The 16,374-nt window shown below is 39.3% G+C and overlaps 1 non-coding gene across 1 annotated transcript; it reads right to left on the reverse strand.

The window, feature by feature from the left end:
- Positions 1-4,097: 4,097 nt before the first annotated feature.
- On the reverse strand, positions 4,098-4,550 carry LOC141567035 (18S ribosomal RNA). Its single transcript, XR_012489435.1, has one exon. It is a non-coding gene; the product is annotated as an 18S ribosomal RNA (ribosomal RNA).
- Positions 4,551-16,374: the final 11,824 nt, after the last annotated feature.

Consider the following 16,374-nt stretch of genomic DNA (forward strand, 5'->3'; position numbering starts at 1 on the left):
GGGATTCCAGTGAAATTACTTATAGGGTTAATAAAAGGTCTCTGTTCATATACTGATTTTGGTTTAGCGTGACAAATATAACTGTTAAGTTTCCTGCACTAGCTATTGTTTGGGAAATCCTAATTATAGTGTCATCTTCCCAGGCATTATTAGAGAGAAAAAGCAGATAGCAAATAGAAGGGATAAAGAGTTTATATTGGAGATGAAGATCTTCGTCCATCATCATGGAAGAACTGTCCAAGATATCTTCTGCTTCTGGGGAGGAACCTCCGGGGTCAGTTTTAACTTTAGGTCTCTGGCTGGTTTGCAGTTCAAGAGTCTGGAGGAGCCCTTTTCAATTGGGAGCTGTGGACCGAAGGTTCAAGTCTCTGAAGTTTGGCTGCCATCTGGGTAGTGAGGATAACGTGGTATTGTTCATTCCAGTGAGATTCAAGGGCAATGTTTCTTAGGCGTTGTTTCTAGAAGACCCGCTCTCCAGGTTCTAAGTTGTGGAAAGTTCAATCTTCTGTAGGAGGATCATGGAAAATTTCCTTTACCTGAATACTCTTTGCATAATGCATTAAAGCTTTACAATACTGAGTCATCAGAATTTATAAATACAGGAGACACATATGGTCCTATCATCAAAGGCATAGTTCTTCCTGTTACTATTTCATAAGGTGTTAATTTATGCTTTCCCATGGGTGTTGATCCGATTGCCATCAAAACCAATGGTAGAATTTTTGGCAAGGGCAGGCCAGTTGATTCTGTTAATCTAGCCAGCTTTAGTTTTAAGTTACCATTTGTCTGTTTGACTTTACCAGATGACTGAGAACAGTAAGACAAATGATAATGCCATTGTGTCAGCAGCACCTTATTTAATTGTTTAATTATTTGTCTGGAAATGAGTTCCCCCTCTCACTGGCGATTTCTCCAGGGATACCCCATGAAGTAAATATATTTTCTACAAGTTTCTTAGCCATGATTTTGGCATCAGCCTTTCTGCATGGGAAAGCTTCAGTTCATCCTGAGAACAATTACAAGAACTTATTGACAACCCATTACAGAGGCAATTGAATGAAATCCACTTGTAAGTGTTCGAATGGGCTAGTAGGTTGTGGGGAGGCTCTATCTAATACCTTAATAGTCTTTCCAGGGTTATGGGTTTGATGAGTCAGATGTTGGTTATAAACCAATTTTTTAAGCCTGGAGTAGTCACCCCACCAATACTTTTTCATAATTTTGATCATTTTATCTGTACCATGATGAGTTACAGAATGTAGAGCTTTTGGTAATAATGGCGCTTTTAAGGACTTAGGAAGAACCAGGAGAACATTTGGGCCTTCAATGAGTCGTCATTTAATATTAAATTTGTACTCTCGTTGGCCCCAACATTGTTGTTTCAGCTCAGGTGCCTCATTTTGTCTTATATATACATTAGAAATAATTTGGCTAGAAACAATCTTAAGGAATTCATTCAAGTTGCATATTGGGACAATTTTAGTGCTGGCTGATTTACCATGGAAGTCTGTTAGAACATGTCCTTGATACGCAGGTTCTGTTTTTCTAGTTAAAATTAAATGCACTTTAATTTTAATAATTGCAATTCAGTTAGGCAATAGAATGGCAGAGAGCAATTAATTTACTTGGAGTCCATTTTTTATTGGGTTTCCACTAGAAGTGAGGAACTCTCTGTTTCCATAATATACCAAAGTCATGGACCACCCCAAAGGCTTATCTGCTGTTTGTATAAATGCTTGCTGATTTTCCTTTGGATAGCTGACAAGCCTGAGTGAGTGTGTGCAGTTCTGCTGGTTAAGCAGATTTAAATTGGGAAAGGGATCCCCTTTCCAATAGCTCAGTTGTTACAACATATCCTGCTTGATATTTTCCTTTTGCTCATAGCATTGGACCCGTCAACGAAGCTTATCAAGTCTGGTTGTCTAATGGTGTGTCCTGGAAGTCCATGTGAGGGCTCAATAACTGATACCATATCTACACAGTTATGGTGATTTGTGCCATTGTCAGGTAAGAGTAGTAAGGTAGCAGGGTTAAGCAAGTTGCAGCACTTAAGACAGAAGTTAAAGGTGAAAGGAGAAGGATCTCATAAAATGTTAGTCTACTTGCTGAAAAATGTTGAGTCTGATCAGTTTAATAGGCTCTCAACAGTATGAAGTACTTGTTAGTACAAGTCATATCCTAATACCATCAATTTAGCTGCTATGGCTACTGCTTTCAAACAGTGTGGATATGCTCTGGCTACTAAGTCTGATTATGAGCTACAGTAATAGGTCTGTGTTTTCCCCCATGTTCTTGTGTTAGAACTCCTAGAGCCTGGTAATCCTGCTTGTGCACAAGTAAGGTGAAAGGTTTAGTATAATTTCAGAGCCTTAGGGCTGGAGTCTATTGCAGGACTAATTTTAATCAGCTAAAAGCTTGCTTATGATTATCTTCCCAGGGTCAGGACTCTGAAATTGAGTTCCCTATAAGCTCATACAGGGAAGAGGCGGTCAAAGAAAAATTTGAAGCCCAAGATTTACAAAATCCTGCAAATCCAAGCAAACTCCTTTATTGTTTAGTTGTAGGTTCAGGCAAGTTTTAGATGGTCTTTATTCTTCAGGTGAGAGGGAAATGCCTTCTGCAGTCAAATCCTGTAGTGGATCTTCTCTTCTGAGAATTACAGTTTTTCCTTGGAGGCCTTATGGCCTTTACAAGCTAATTACTGTAATAGATAAGTCTATTTCTGAGTCGTCCCTTGTAGGAGAACATAAGCATTAAGTCATTTACATAGTGAAAGAGTACAGAGTTCTTAGGGAACTGTAAGATTGCCAAGTCTTAATATAAAACCTCTGAAAAAGAGGATGGGGCTTTAGTGAAGCCTTGTGACATTAGAGTCCAGGTATATTATTGATTTTTCCAAGTGAAAGCAAATAAATATCGATTCTCCTTGTCAATTGTGAAACTAAAGAAAGCAGAGGCGAAGATCCACAACTGTGATCCATTTTGAGTCTGTAGGTACATTAGGAAACAAGGTATTGGGATTTGGAACTATAGGGAACCTTAGTATCACAGTTTTATCAATTGCATGTAGATCCTGCATAAATCTCCAACTTTGTCCATTTGGTTTTTTAATGGGTAGGTTCAGAGTGTTACAGGGAGTAGTGCATGGAATTATAAGTACCTGCTTAATTAAGTCTTCTACAGTTGGTGAGAGCCCTAGAGTAGTTCCGGTTTTAGTGGATATTGACACAATTTAGGCAGGGGTTTGGAATGATCTATTTGGATTTTTATGGGTTCAGCACTCTTAATTTTTCTTATGTCAGTTGAGGAGGGAGCCCATAGGCATTCAGGCGCTTCTGAGAGATAGGGGCTTTCATACTTTACAGTCTCAGTTTCATCAATTCCTGGTTGCAGAGAGCAGAGCAGCTCAGGGTCAGGAGAGTCAAGAAATTCTAAGACCATTTCTCCTCCTGAGTTAAATTTTATGACTCCTCAATTTAGAAAGCAAATCTCATCCTAACATGTTTACTGTGGCAGTGTCACACAGAAGGAAAATGGCCCCAGTATCATCTGGACTAGTTTAGACACAGCTATCCTTTAAATTTGCTATCTAAAGGAAGGAGTTTCCTGTTCTGATCTGAATAGGGTGACCAAACAGCACATAGTTCAAGGGTCCAGACATGTAAGGACTGGGGTCTCCTTTGGGACTAAGGAGTCTAATGCCCACTGTGCATGAGGGCCCCCACTTTTGATACCTATAGGAAGATGGTACACTGTGCAGAGCCACAGGACTTTAGTGTTGGGGGGCCTTAGTGGCTACTTGATGCTCCTATCACCCCTTCAAACAGTTTCCAGCCCCTCAACCCCCAGTAGAGGCACACCATTCCTGTAGAGACCACCCACCCACACCAGAATCTTTCTGATCATTAAAATGTTCTTCTACCTATGTTGAGCCAACTTCCATCTCCACTCGAATTTTCACCTGTTGGTCTGTGAATAACCAAGTGAGGCTTCTTCCATGTGATGGTGTTTGAACATAAATACACGTTTCATCCTTTCCTTTTTTCTGGGTGATTGTACGTGAAGTCTCCTGGGTGTAAACAACACTTTGATATATCCAAGTGCACTTTCCAGTACGCTTACCTTGTTATGACTTACCTCCTCTCATATTATGGGTACGTGGTAATAGGTTTGGGTCGTACCTCTATATTTGAGGAGGGTGACGGGCGATGTGTGCGTGCTTCATGGCCTAATTCAATCAAGCTCTTTGTTCTTGGTTTACTTCTAAATCCACCTTCTGCTCTTTATTTCATGGGAGCTTTTGTATATGATTTTAAGTATTCTTTGAGAAGAAAATGTAGCCGATCTCTTCCCATCTCATAGGCTACATGTTTTTATGTCTTATGATTATGCTTACTACAGTTCCTTTTTAGGGTTTGCTGAGGATGGCGGTATATAAGCTGAATTGGCAAGAGCTGGTGAGGTTTGTCGGGGTTTATCGATTATAGGACAGGCTCCTCTAGAGGGGTATAAAGCACCGCCAAGTCCTTTGAGTTTTTTGTTTGTTTTTTTTAAGATTTTTTTTTTTAATTGGGGAAGGGGTGCAGGACTTTATTGGGGAACAGTGTGTACTTCCAGGCCTTTTTTCCAAGTCAAGTTGTTGTCCTTTCAGTCTTAGTTGTGGAGGGCGCAGCTCAGCTCCAGGTCCAGTTGCCGTTTTCTAGTTGCAGGGGGCGCAGCCCACCATCCCTTGTGGAAGTCAAACTGGCAACCTTGTGGTTGAGAGGATGCGCTCCAACCAACTGAGCCATCCGGGAGCTCAGCGGCAGCTCAGCTCAAGGTGCCATGTTCAATCTTAGTTGCAGGGGGTACTGCCCACCATCCCTTGCGGGACTCGAGGAATTGAACTGGCAACCTTGTGGTTGAGAGCCATTGGGCGGGCAGGCAGCTCAAGGGCTGTAGAGTAAAACAGCCCTTATTCTCCTCTGATCAACCAGTCCAAGTTCCCATTTGCTTTTTGGTCATGCACACCACCCTGTGGATGCACCGTGAGTTATCAGATCCCCAATGTACATAGCTCAGACACCTTCCAGCATGCTGTACTAGCACCATTAAATTGTACAAGCATATGTGGGACAGGATTTTGGTCATGCTGCATTTCAGCCTAATACCTTAAGCCCATAACTGCTTCATAACTGCAGTCTGTCAGAATTTAGGGGATTTTAATTCTGTTCCAGTGTGGTGGCCTTCTCTGGAAGCTTTTTATCTACATGTTTGCTTAGCCTGTCATCAAGAGCTCTTATTCAAATCATGGGGAAAATATTAATTGGGATCAAGATAAGGTGGAATCCTTCAGCACCTCACTCAAGACCTCACTCAGGTTCTCATGAATTCGTTAATCACCACTCTGAGAATGGCCATTCAAACCAGTACTTCTAACTGTAGTGTCAGCCAGCCCACCTTTCTCTCCACTGTCCCACAGGATAGCAAATGTCTGGCTGAAATCTAGATTAATAGAGCTGTGCTATCTATACATTAACCACTAGCACATGTGGCTATTTGAAGTTATATTAATTAAAATTAGATTAAATTAAATTTAAAGCTCAGTTCTTTAGTCATATTAGCCGCATTTCAAGTACTCAGTACCCACATGGGGTTAGTGGCTACCATATTGGAGTATGCAGATAAAGTCCAGTTATTTCCATCATTTCAGAAAGTTCTATCGGATAGCATTGCATAGAATGACACTGTAATAATCTATCTGAACCTGGATTTATTTTATATACAGCACTCCAACCTCTGTTTCATAGAATTTACATTCTTTCCTGATTTTGGAAATAAGATCAATACTTGTCAGTCTCAGTCTTCAGGATTCCCTGTAGCAGTCTTGCCTGCAGGGTGGCTACCAGGTCACCTCTGTGTGATATGCTTGGGCCCTGTGAAACAGGAGGTTAACCCAAGGGCAGAGTAGGACCAGAGCAAGCTAAGTTATAAGCCATGTTATTACAAAAGTGGAACCAGATTAGAATCCTAGAATTGCAGGTAATTATGTGGTAAAGGCAGCCTTAAATGGAGAACTTCACAAAAAAGGAGAGGCGGGAATAATTATGCCTTGGTTCTGGTGCGGGGAGGTGAAGAAGAGCAGTTGTGAGTTGGATGCATGGTAGCCTCAGATCTTTTTTAGAACTGGCTGGAAGATCTGTCTCTTCTCCCACGGGCAGCTTCTTTGTCCATGCCCCTCACCACCACCTGAAGGCTGGCAACTGCTGCAGAAGAAAGAGCTCTGGCTTTGGGGTCAACAAACCTGATTCTAATGCAAGCTTCCATCTCCATGGTCTCAGATGCCACCCTGAAAACTGCAGATGCTACCTCCCTCCCACAACTGTTGAGGGGACTGCTGAGGTGTATGCAAAGAGCCAACTGCCGGTGACACTGTGCATACTAGCTTATCACCAGCATCCAGAACCTTCAGTCTCAGAGCTTCCTTTGGATGACTTTGGGAGCCAGGCTCACTCGTGTGCCCAGCAGCAAGTCCTGGCTCCAAGTTCTGTGCATATTCAGGACACTTTTAAAAATGGGTGCTCAACAACTACTTAATGAGTAGAACCAATTTGATCAGCCAGAGATTAGCAAATAATTATTTTTTTGAATTCTATTTATGTGAAAATATGACAACATTAAGAGAATGTCTTATTTTCCCATTAATCCCAGTGGACTAGCACCTACTCCTTCCAATCTTTATCCTGCTTATCTATCACATAGAAAATACATAGCTTTGGCAGTCCTGCATCTGAGAGCTTTGAATTTTGCCACATTCTGCCTGGTGAGAAATAACGTGCTGTGGGAACCACTGGAACCATTGGTGCCTTTGACTTTTCAAGGAGCCTGAGGAGATTCTTCCAAGTAACTGCCCTATTCCAGGAGCAGTTTCATGTGTTACTATTGTGAGAGCCTCTGGAGTCACAGACAAAGAAAACATCTGTATCCTTGGGAGTCTCAGAGTTTTTCTAAGTGTGAAAACCACCTGATATTTTCTTCATTCTCCCAACAAAAGTGTGTGTGTGTGTGTGTGTGTGTGTGTGTGTGTGTGTGTGTGTGTGTGTGTGAAATACGTGCATATGTTGTAAGCCATCTTAATTTGGGGCAACTGAAATATGTAAGCACTTAGCGAAGGTTTTCTGAATGAGGTTAGTTTTAACAAATTTTGAAGATCAGTGATATAAATGAAAAAAAGGTATTCCAGCTGAGGGGAGTGAGCCATGTAGCCTCTTGGGGGAACAAGCAAGACAGGGCTCAGGGAGATTTCAGGGCTCAGACTGATAGAATAACTGACCAAGAGGACACCTTCACATTCATATTAAAAATAGTTGTGTAAGCAAATGAGACACTTTGTAAATGTAATTCTGTACATTGTGTAGTTCTATAACTTAATTTAGTAAGTTTTCTATAAGAGAAGGTTACAGTCAGTTTTTTGTTTTTTTTAATTGGGGAAGGGGAACAGGACTTTATTGGGGAACAGTGTGTACTTCCAGGCCTTTTCTTTTTTCCAAGTCAAGTTGTTGTCCTTTCAGTCTTAGTTGTGGAGGGTGCCGTTCAGCTTCAAGTTGTTGTCCTTTCAGTCCTAGTTGTGGAGGGCGCAGCTCAGCTCCAGGTCCAGTTGCCATTTTCTAGTTGCAGGGGGCACAGCCCACCATCCCTTGAGAGAGTTGAACCGGCAACCTTGTGGTTGAGAGGACAAATTTCAACCATCTGAGCCATCCAGGAGCTCAGCGGCAGCTCAAGGTGCCGTGTTCAATCGTAGTTGCAGGGGGCGCTGCCCACCATCCCTTGCGGGACTCAAGGAGTTGAACTGGCAACCTTGTGGTTGAGAGCCCGCTGGCCCATGTGGGAATCGAACGGCAGCCTTCAGAGTTAGGAGCGTGGAGCTCTAACCGCCTGAGCCACCAGGCAGGCCCTACAGTCACTTTTTAAAATTGCTTTATTGAGTCCCCTTCCTAGAATGTACTTCACCCTATTGAACATTGCCTACCAACTTCACAGTGACAGGCTTTTCTCTTTAGGTGTTGGATGTAGTTAAGTAGATGCTTAATAACTTGGGTGTGAAACACCAAAGATGGGAGCTTTGGGGGTTGTCAAAGAATAGGATGGTTTTACACTGCCTTGATAAGGAACCTGGAGAAAGGCTTGTACCCCAATAGACTTTAGATATGCATGTGACATCATTGCTTTATACAAAAATGCTAGAGGTAAAAATAAATGACATTAATATGTTAGGAATCATGCTCATGATGTCCCACTCACTGTCCTTGCAGTGAGTGTGTTCATACTAAATATACATAAAGGCAGTGGTTAATAAAAGCCAGCAGAACACATCTGGCCCCTGGATTCTCCAAGCTTCTGAAACACTGCTGTGCGGTTAGAACAGCCCTGGTATTCATACCACTAGTTTATCATCTGGGATCAGTGTAGATGACACTGGAAGAGACTGTCTGGTACCCTGGCAATGCTAATTTTAAAAAAAAGTTTCCCCTAAATATCATAATCTGTAGGCTATATTTACTTGAACACATAGACACTCGAGCCATTTTATATACTGCCTTCAGGAAACGTACTTCTCATATGAAGATACCATTAAAATGAAGTGTAAAGGAGCCTTCTGTGAAAGCCATATGTATTGGAAGGAAAAAAAGAAACTTAAAAGTAATACCAGCGTGACATCAGAAACATGGCAGCATGAGGGGTTCCCCTTAATCTCTCCCCCTGAAGTTACAACAAGTTGAACAGCTATAATCCAACGAAGTATTCCCATCACAACAAACATGTCTCAGAGATCGTTCATTGAAACAGCTGAAGGTGGGCGAATCAGGGTGAACAGGGAAGGAGGGCAGGGGAGAAGAGCAGAGATGGGTGCCACAGATGCATCCTGGAGCTCACTGTGGTCCTGAGAGAGGGGAGGATTCAGACTGCAGTGCACTCTCTGTGGCCCTGAGCATTCCTGCCTGAGTGGTCATATAATATGGCTGAACCCGGTGATTGGGGCAGAGACCTCAGGGCAAAGACCGAATACAGAAGTGCAACAGCTGTGGTCTAACAACACTCCTTGCCAGGCAGAAAAAGCAAAGCCACAGAGCCTGGCTGCCTCTCCCCACCCTCCCAGAGCTAGTTGTGGGCCCCAGAAGAATTTGTAGCAGTGTTGGGTTAAAGAGCAGGATATCTACAGCCCTACGAAATGAACAGACAGTTCCTGATTGGCAGGCACACACTGCAGCTAATTCTAGTGACAAGGGAGGAGATAGAGGGGCGAGGCAGCTGTGGTCTGGCAATCACTGTTACTTGGAGGAGAACAAAGACACAAACACACCAGCAGCCTTTCCCTCCCCATCCCACCCCACCCCCACCTTTCACAACTGATCCCAGCAGGGGCACCCAGGGCTGCCTAGGAGCACACCTCTTCATCTGACTACAGGGGCAGTACTGGGATTTCAAGGGCTCAGAACCCCATCATCCACCACATCATCTCATGGGCACAGTGCCCTGAGACCAAGGCAACCTGGCTACACTCACCCCCCCCCCCCCCAGGGAATCTTCCACCACAAGAAGCCAGAACAGGGCAAGAGAAAAATAAAACACTCCAGCACTACTTACTGAAAAACGAAAAACATCTTCATATCAACCTGCTGCAGAATTCATTCCTTTAGATGCCTAGGAAGAGATATAATCCATTAATTATCATAAATAACCAAAGTAACAAGGCAGTTCAGTAAGGAAATGAAAAATCTCCAGAAAATAAAGACATGGAAATATGTGACTTAAATGAGAATTCAAGATTGCAGTTCTGAAAAAAACTCAACGAGATCCAAGAAAACTCAGGCAAATTAATGAACTCTGAAATGAAATCAATGAACAAAATGAATACCAAAGAGATTGAAATTTTAAAAAAAGAACCAAATAGAAATTCTGGAGATGAAGAACTCAATAAAAGAGGTGAAGAATGAAATAGCAAGCTTAGGAAATGAGCTGACCAAAAGGAGGAAAGCATTAGTGTTATCAAAAAGAAATCTGGAAATGATGCAGATGGAAGAAAAGAGAGACTTGAGACTTAAAAGAAATGAAAGAAATCTACAAGAACTTTCTGACTCCATCAGAAAGAACAATATAAGAATAATGGGCATACCAGAAGGAGAAGAAAGAGAGAAGGGCACAGAGAGTATATTCAATTAAACAGTTGACAAGAACTTCCCAAACCTATGGAAAGAACTGGATCCTTGAATCTAAGAAGCAAACAGAACACCTAATTACCTCAATCCTAAAAGGCCTTCTCCAAGGCACATTATATTGAAACTCTCAAAAATTAATGACAAAGAATTATCAAGGCAGCCAGGGAAAAGAAGACAGTAATCTACAAAGGAAAGCCCATTAGATTGTCATCAGATTTTTCAGCAGAAACTCTACAAGATAGGAGGGAGTGGAATCAAATGTTCATACTATTGAGAGAGAAATTACAAGCCAAGAATAATATATCCAGTAAAGTTACCCTTTAGATATAAAGAAGTAATACAGACCTTTGCAGATATATAGAAGTTGAGGGAATTTTCTACTATAAGGCCTGCATTACAGGAAATACTGAAGAAGATTATTCTACTTGAAACAAAAAGACAAAAGGATAGAACATTATGAATAAGATTACTAACAGAAGCAGAAATGGCAACCCCTACACAGAATAGGGCACTATACACTTAAACATAACATAAAGGGTAAAGTAGATAAAAACATAAAAAAGAAAGAGAAGATAATTAGCTACTGCAACTCAGAAATGAACTCACAACATAAATAGGGATGATTTGTGACAACAAAAACAAAGGGGAGTAAGTAAAGGTCTGAATTGGCAAAGGGGAATGGAGATAAGATACATTCAGAAGAAAAAGGCCTACTGCATATATGAAACTTTCTTTTACATAATCTTAATGGTAACGGCTCAAAAAAAAAAATCCAGAACTTAGACAAATAACATAAAAAAAGAGGAAACAGAGGGGAAAATTATAGAATACGACCAAACTTAAATAATAGACAGAAACACAAGGCAAAGAAACAATGGAGACACTGAGCTACCAGAAAACAAAAGATAAAATGGATATAGGAAATCCGCATATATCAATAATCACCCTAAATGTAAATGGACTGAAATCACTAATAAAAAGGCACAGAGTAGCACAATTGATCAAAAAACAAAACCTAAACATGCCTTCAGGAGACACATATCAGGTACAAGGACAAATACAGACTCAAAGTAAAAGGGTGGAAAATGATACTCCCAGTAAATAGTATCCCGAGAAAATCAGGTGTAGCCATACTGATATAAGGTGAAACAGACTTCAGGATTAAAAAAGGTAATAAGAGACAAAGATGGACATTTCATAATGATAAAAGGGATGACAATACAACAAGAAGACATAACACTTATCAATATATATGCTCCCAGTAAGGGAGTACCAAAATATATAAAGCAACTACTAACAGAACTAAAGGGAGAAACTGACAAAAACACAATTATATTAGGGGACCTAAATATGCCACTGACACATATGGATAGATCATCCAAACAGAAAATCAAGATGAAAATATCAGCCTTAAATAACACGTTAGTCCAAATGGACATAATTGACATTTACAAAACCTTTCATCCTAGAAGACCAAACTATACATTCCTTTCTAGTGCACATGGAACATTCGGAAGGATAGACCATATGTTGGGCCACAAAACTTGCATCAGCAAATTTAAAAAGATTAAAACCATACCAAGCATATTCTCTGACCACAATGCTTTGAAATTGGATATCAACTGCAAAGAGAAAGTGGGAATAACCACAAATACATGGAGATTAAACAACGTGCTACTAAAGAATGACTGGCTCAAAGAAGAAATAAAAGGAGAGATAGAAAGATACATAAAAACAAATGAGAATGAAAATACAATTTATCAAAATTATTAGGATGCTGCAAAAGCATTAAGAGGGAAATTTATATCATTACAGGTCTATCTCAAGAAACAAGAAAAATCCCAAATAACCTAACATTACATCTTAAAAAACTAGAAAAACAAGAACAAATAAAACCCAAATTCAGCAGAAGAAAGAAAATCATACAAATTAGAGCAGAATTCAATGTAATAGAGAACAAAGACTAGAAAAAAATGCAACAAAGAGCTAGATCTTTGAAAAGATTAATAAAAATGACAACCCTCTGGCTACACTGACTAAGGAAAAAAGAGAAAAGACACAAACAAAATCAGAAATGAAAGAGGAGAAGTTAACGACAGATACCACAGAAATACAAAGGATCATACAAAAATACTATGAAGGACTATATGCCACTAAATTAAATAACCTAGAAGAAATGGACAAGTTCTTAGAGCTATATAACCTTCCTAGACTGAATCACAAAGAACTGGAAAATCTAAATAGACTGATCAATGGTAAGGAAATTTTCTTTCCTTACCATTTTACATTTTACAGTGTCTTTAGTTGTGCTATCTTGGCTGCTTCAATGTCCTGAATCGATTCAACACATTTACCTTTCATGGTCATTTTCACTTTGGGAAGAGCCAGAAGTCGGTGCCAGACCCAGTGAATAAGGTGGATGAAGACATGCCATAATGCTTTTATTTGACAGAAACTGCCATACCGGAAGCGATGTATGACACAGAGCATTGTAATGATGGATGGTGAAGTAAAGACACTCACGAAACAGGACTTCCAGAAATGCTTCAGAAAGTGGCAAAAACACTGGGATAAGTGTGTTCGAAGTGAGGGGGACTATTTTGAGGGGGATGAATGGCATTGTGTCTTTTACTGTAATTTTTTAATTTAAACATTCACTGTATCTTTTGATCACACCTTTTACAAAAATTGATCAATGTGATACACCACATAAACAACATAAAGGATAAAAATTATATCAATAGATGTAGAAAATGCATTTGACAATGTACAACATCCGTTTATGATTAAAACATTTAATAAAATGCATATAGAAAGAAAGTACCTCAACATAATAAAGGCCAAATATGACAAACCCTCAGCTAATATCATAATGGTGAAAAACTGAAAGCTTTTCCTGTGTGATCAGGAAAAAGATAAGCATGCTCATGCTCACCACTGTTATTCAACAGAGTATTGGGTGTCCTTGCCAGAGCAATCAGGCAAGAGAAATAAAAGGCATCCAAACTGGGAATGAAGAAATTAAATTGTCACTTTTGCAGATAACATGATTCTTTATATGGAAAACCCTAAAGACTCCACAAAAAAATATTGGAAACAATAAACAAATACAGTGAAGCTGCAAGACACAAAATCAATGTACAAAAATCCATTGCACTCCTATATACTAACAATGAAATTTCCAAAAAAGAAATGACAAAAACAATTCCTTTTGCAATTGCAATAAAAAGAATAAAATACCTAGGAATAAACAACAAAGGATGTGAAGGACCTATACACTGAAAACTGGAAGACATTATTAAAAGAAATTGAAGAAGACACAAAGAGATGGAAAGATATTCCATGTTAATGGATTGGAAGAATCACCATGGTTAAAATGGCCATATTACCCACAGCAATATACAGATTTAATGCAACCCACCAAAATCCCAATGACATTTTTTTTAAAGAAATAGAACAAAAAATCATCAGATTTGTATAGAATCACAGAAGACCCCAAATAGCCAATGCAATCCTGAGAGAAAAAAACAAGTCTGGATATATCACACTCCCTGACTTCAAATTATACTACAAAGCCATAATAATCAAAACAGCATGGTATTGGCAGAAAAACAGACATACAGACCAAATGGAATAGAATTGAGAACCCAGAAATAAATCCATATATATATGTATATATGGGCAGATAATTTTCAACAAAGGAGCCCAAAACATACAATGGAGAAAAGAAGGCCTCTTCAATAAATGGTGCTGGGAATTTGGAAAGCCACGTACAAAAGAATGAAACTAGATGGTTATATGTCACCATACACAAAATGGATCAAAGACCTAAATATAAGGCCTGAACCAGTAAAATGCATAGAAGAAAACATAGGTACTAAACTTATGGACCTTGGGTTCAAAGAGGATTTTATGAATTTGACCTCCAAAGGCAAGGGAAGTAAAAGCTAAAATGAATGGTACTATATCAAACTATAAAGCTTCTGCACAGCAAAAGAAACCATCAACAAATGGTAGAAGCAAATGGGAGAAGCGGTTTGCAAACAACACCTCCAACAAGGGGCCAATATCCAAAATATATAAGGAACTCATACAACTCAACAACAAAAAGACAATCCAATTAAAAAATGGGCAGAGGACCTCAATAGACATTTCATCAAAGAGGACATACAGATGACCAATAGACATATGAAAAGATTCTCAACATCACTAATCATCAGAGAAATGAAAATAAAAACCACAATGAGATATCACCTCACCCCAGTTAGAATGGCTACCATCAACAAGACAAATAGTAACGTGTTGGAGAGGTTATGGAGAAAAAGGAACCCTCGTACACTGTTGGTGGGAATGCAGATTGGTGCAGACGCTATGGAAGGCAGTGTGGAGGCTCCTCAAAAAATTAAAATAGAATTGCCATATGACCCAGCAATTCCTCCTGGGTATGTACCAAAAAAATCTGAAAACATTTATCTGTAAAGATATATGTGCTCCGGTGTTCATTCAGCTTTATTTATGGTGGCCAAGACATGGAAACAACCAACGTGTCCTTCAGTAGATGATTGGATAAAGAAGATATACACAATGGAATACTACTCTGCCATAAGAAAAGATAAAATAATGCCATTTGTGACATTATGGATGGGTCTTGAGATTATAATGCTAAGCGAAATAACTCAGACAGAAAAAGTAAAGAACCGTATGATTTCACTAATATGTGGTATGTAAAACTGAAAACAACAAAAGAACAAGAAAAACAAATGAAGAAACAAAGCTCACAGACACAGACAATAGTTTAGTGGTTACCAGAGGTAGATGAGTGTAAAGGGGATCAAATATATGGTGATGGAAAGAGAACTGACTCTGGGTGGTGAACACACAATGTGATATATAGATGATGTATTACAGAATTGTACACCTGAAATCTATAACTGCTAACAATTGTCACCCCAATAAACTTTAAAAAAAACTGGACAGAGGACCTGAACAGACACTTCTCCCAAGAAGACATACAAATGGCCAACAGATATATAAAAAGATGCTCAATTTCATTAGCTATTAGGGAAATGCAAATCAAAATCACAGTAAGATACAACCTCACACATGTTAGACTGGCTACTATCAACAAAACAAGAAATAGCACGTGTGGGAGAGGTTGTGCAGAAAAAGGAACCTTCATACATTGCTGGTGGGACAGTAAATTGGTGTAGCCACTGTGGAAAACATTATGGAGGTTCCTTGAAAAATTAAGAATAGAATTACCATATGACCCACCAATCCCTCTGTTGGATATCTACCTCCAAAATTTGAGAACATTTATTTGTAAAGATAATATGTAGCTCTGTGTTCATTGCAACACTATTCATGGTAGTCAAGAAGACATGGAAACAACCAAAGTGTCTTCCATTAGATGATTGGATAAAGAAGACATAGTACATATATACAACGGAAAAGATGAAGTACTGCCATTTGTGACAATATGGATGGATCTTGAAATTATTATGCTAAGCTAAATAAGTCAAACAGAAAAAGTCGAGAACCATATGATTTCACTCATGTGGGATATAAAACTGAAAGCAACAAATGAACAAGAAAAACAAATAAACAAAAACTCATAGACACAGACAACAGTTTAGTGGCCACCAGAGGGTAAGGGGAGTGGGGGGAGGTAGAAATTTGTAAAGGGGGTCAAATATATGGAGCTGGAAGGAGAACTGACTCTGGGTCGTGAACATACAATGCAATATATAGATGATGTATTATAGATTTACACACTGGAAACCTGTATAATTTTACTAAACAGTGTCATCCCAGTAAATTTAATAAAAATTTTTAAAAATGTATCAACACAAAAAAATACTAATAGAAAAGATTTGTTTGGAATTCAAATAAAGGTAAAAGAATAAGCTCAAAAAAAGAAAAAAGGAATACCAAAATATTATAAAGGTGTATCATTTCAAATATAAATTAATCTTTTAGGCATACATTTGCTGTCTTGGTGTAGAATTAAACACCTGGTCGTTTACAGAATGTAAAAAGAATTTACAAGACTCTACAAGAGTAAGCAAAGATTCATTGAAAGTCAAAGAGAGACAGTTCTGGCAAAGGGAAGTTTTGCCAAGACAGAGGCCAATAGTGACAGCTGCAGAGACAGAGGGGTAAGAGATACTGGCAATGG

The sequence above is a fragment of the Rhinolophus sinicus genome, linkage group LG09, assembly GCF_036562045.2.
Source record: "Rhinolophus sinicus isolate RSC01 linkage group LG09, ASM3656204v1, whole genome shotgun sequence".
In the NCBI taxonomy this organism is placed as follows: Eukaryota; Metazoa; Chordata; class Mammalia; order Chiroptera; family Rhinolophidae; genus Rhinolophus; species Rhinolophus sinicus.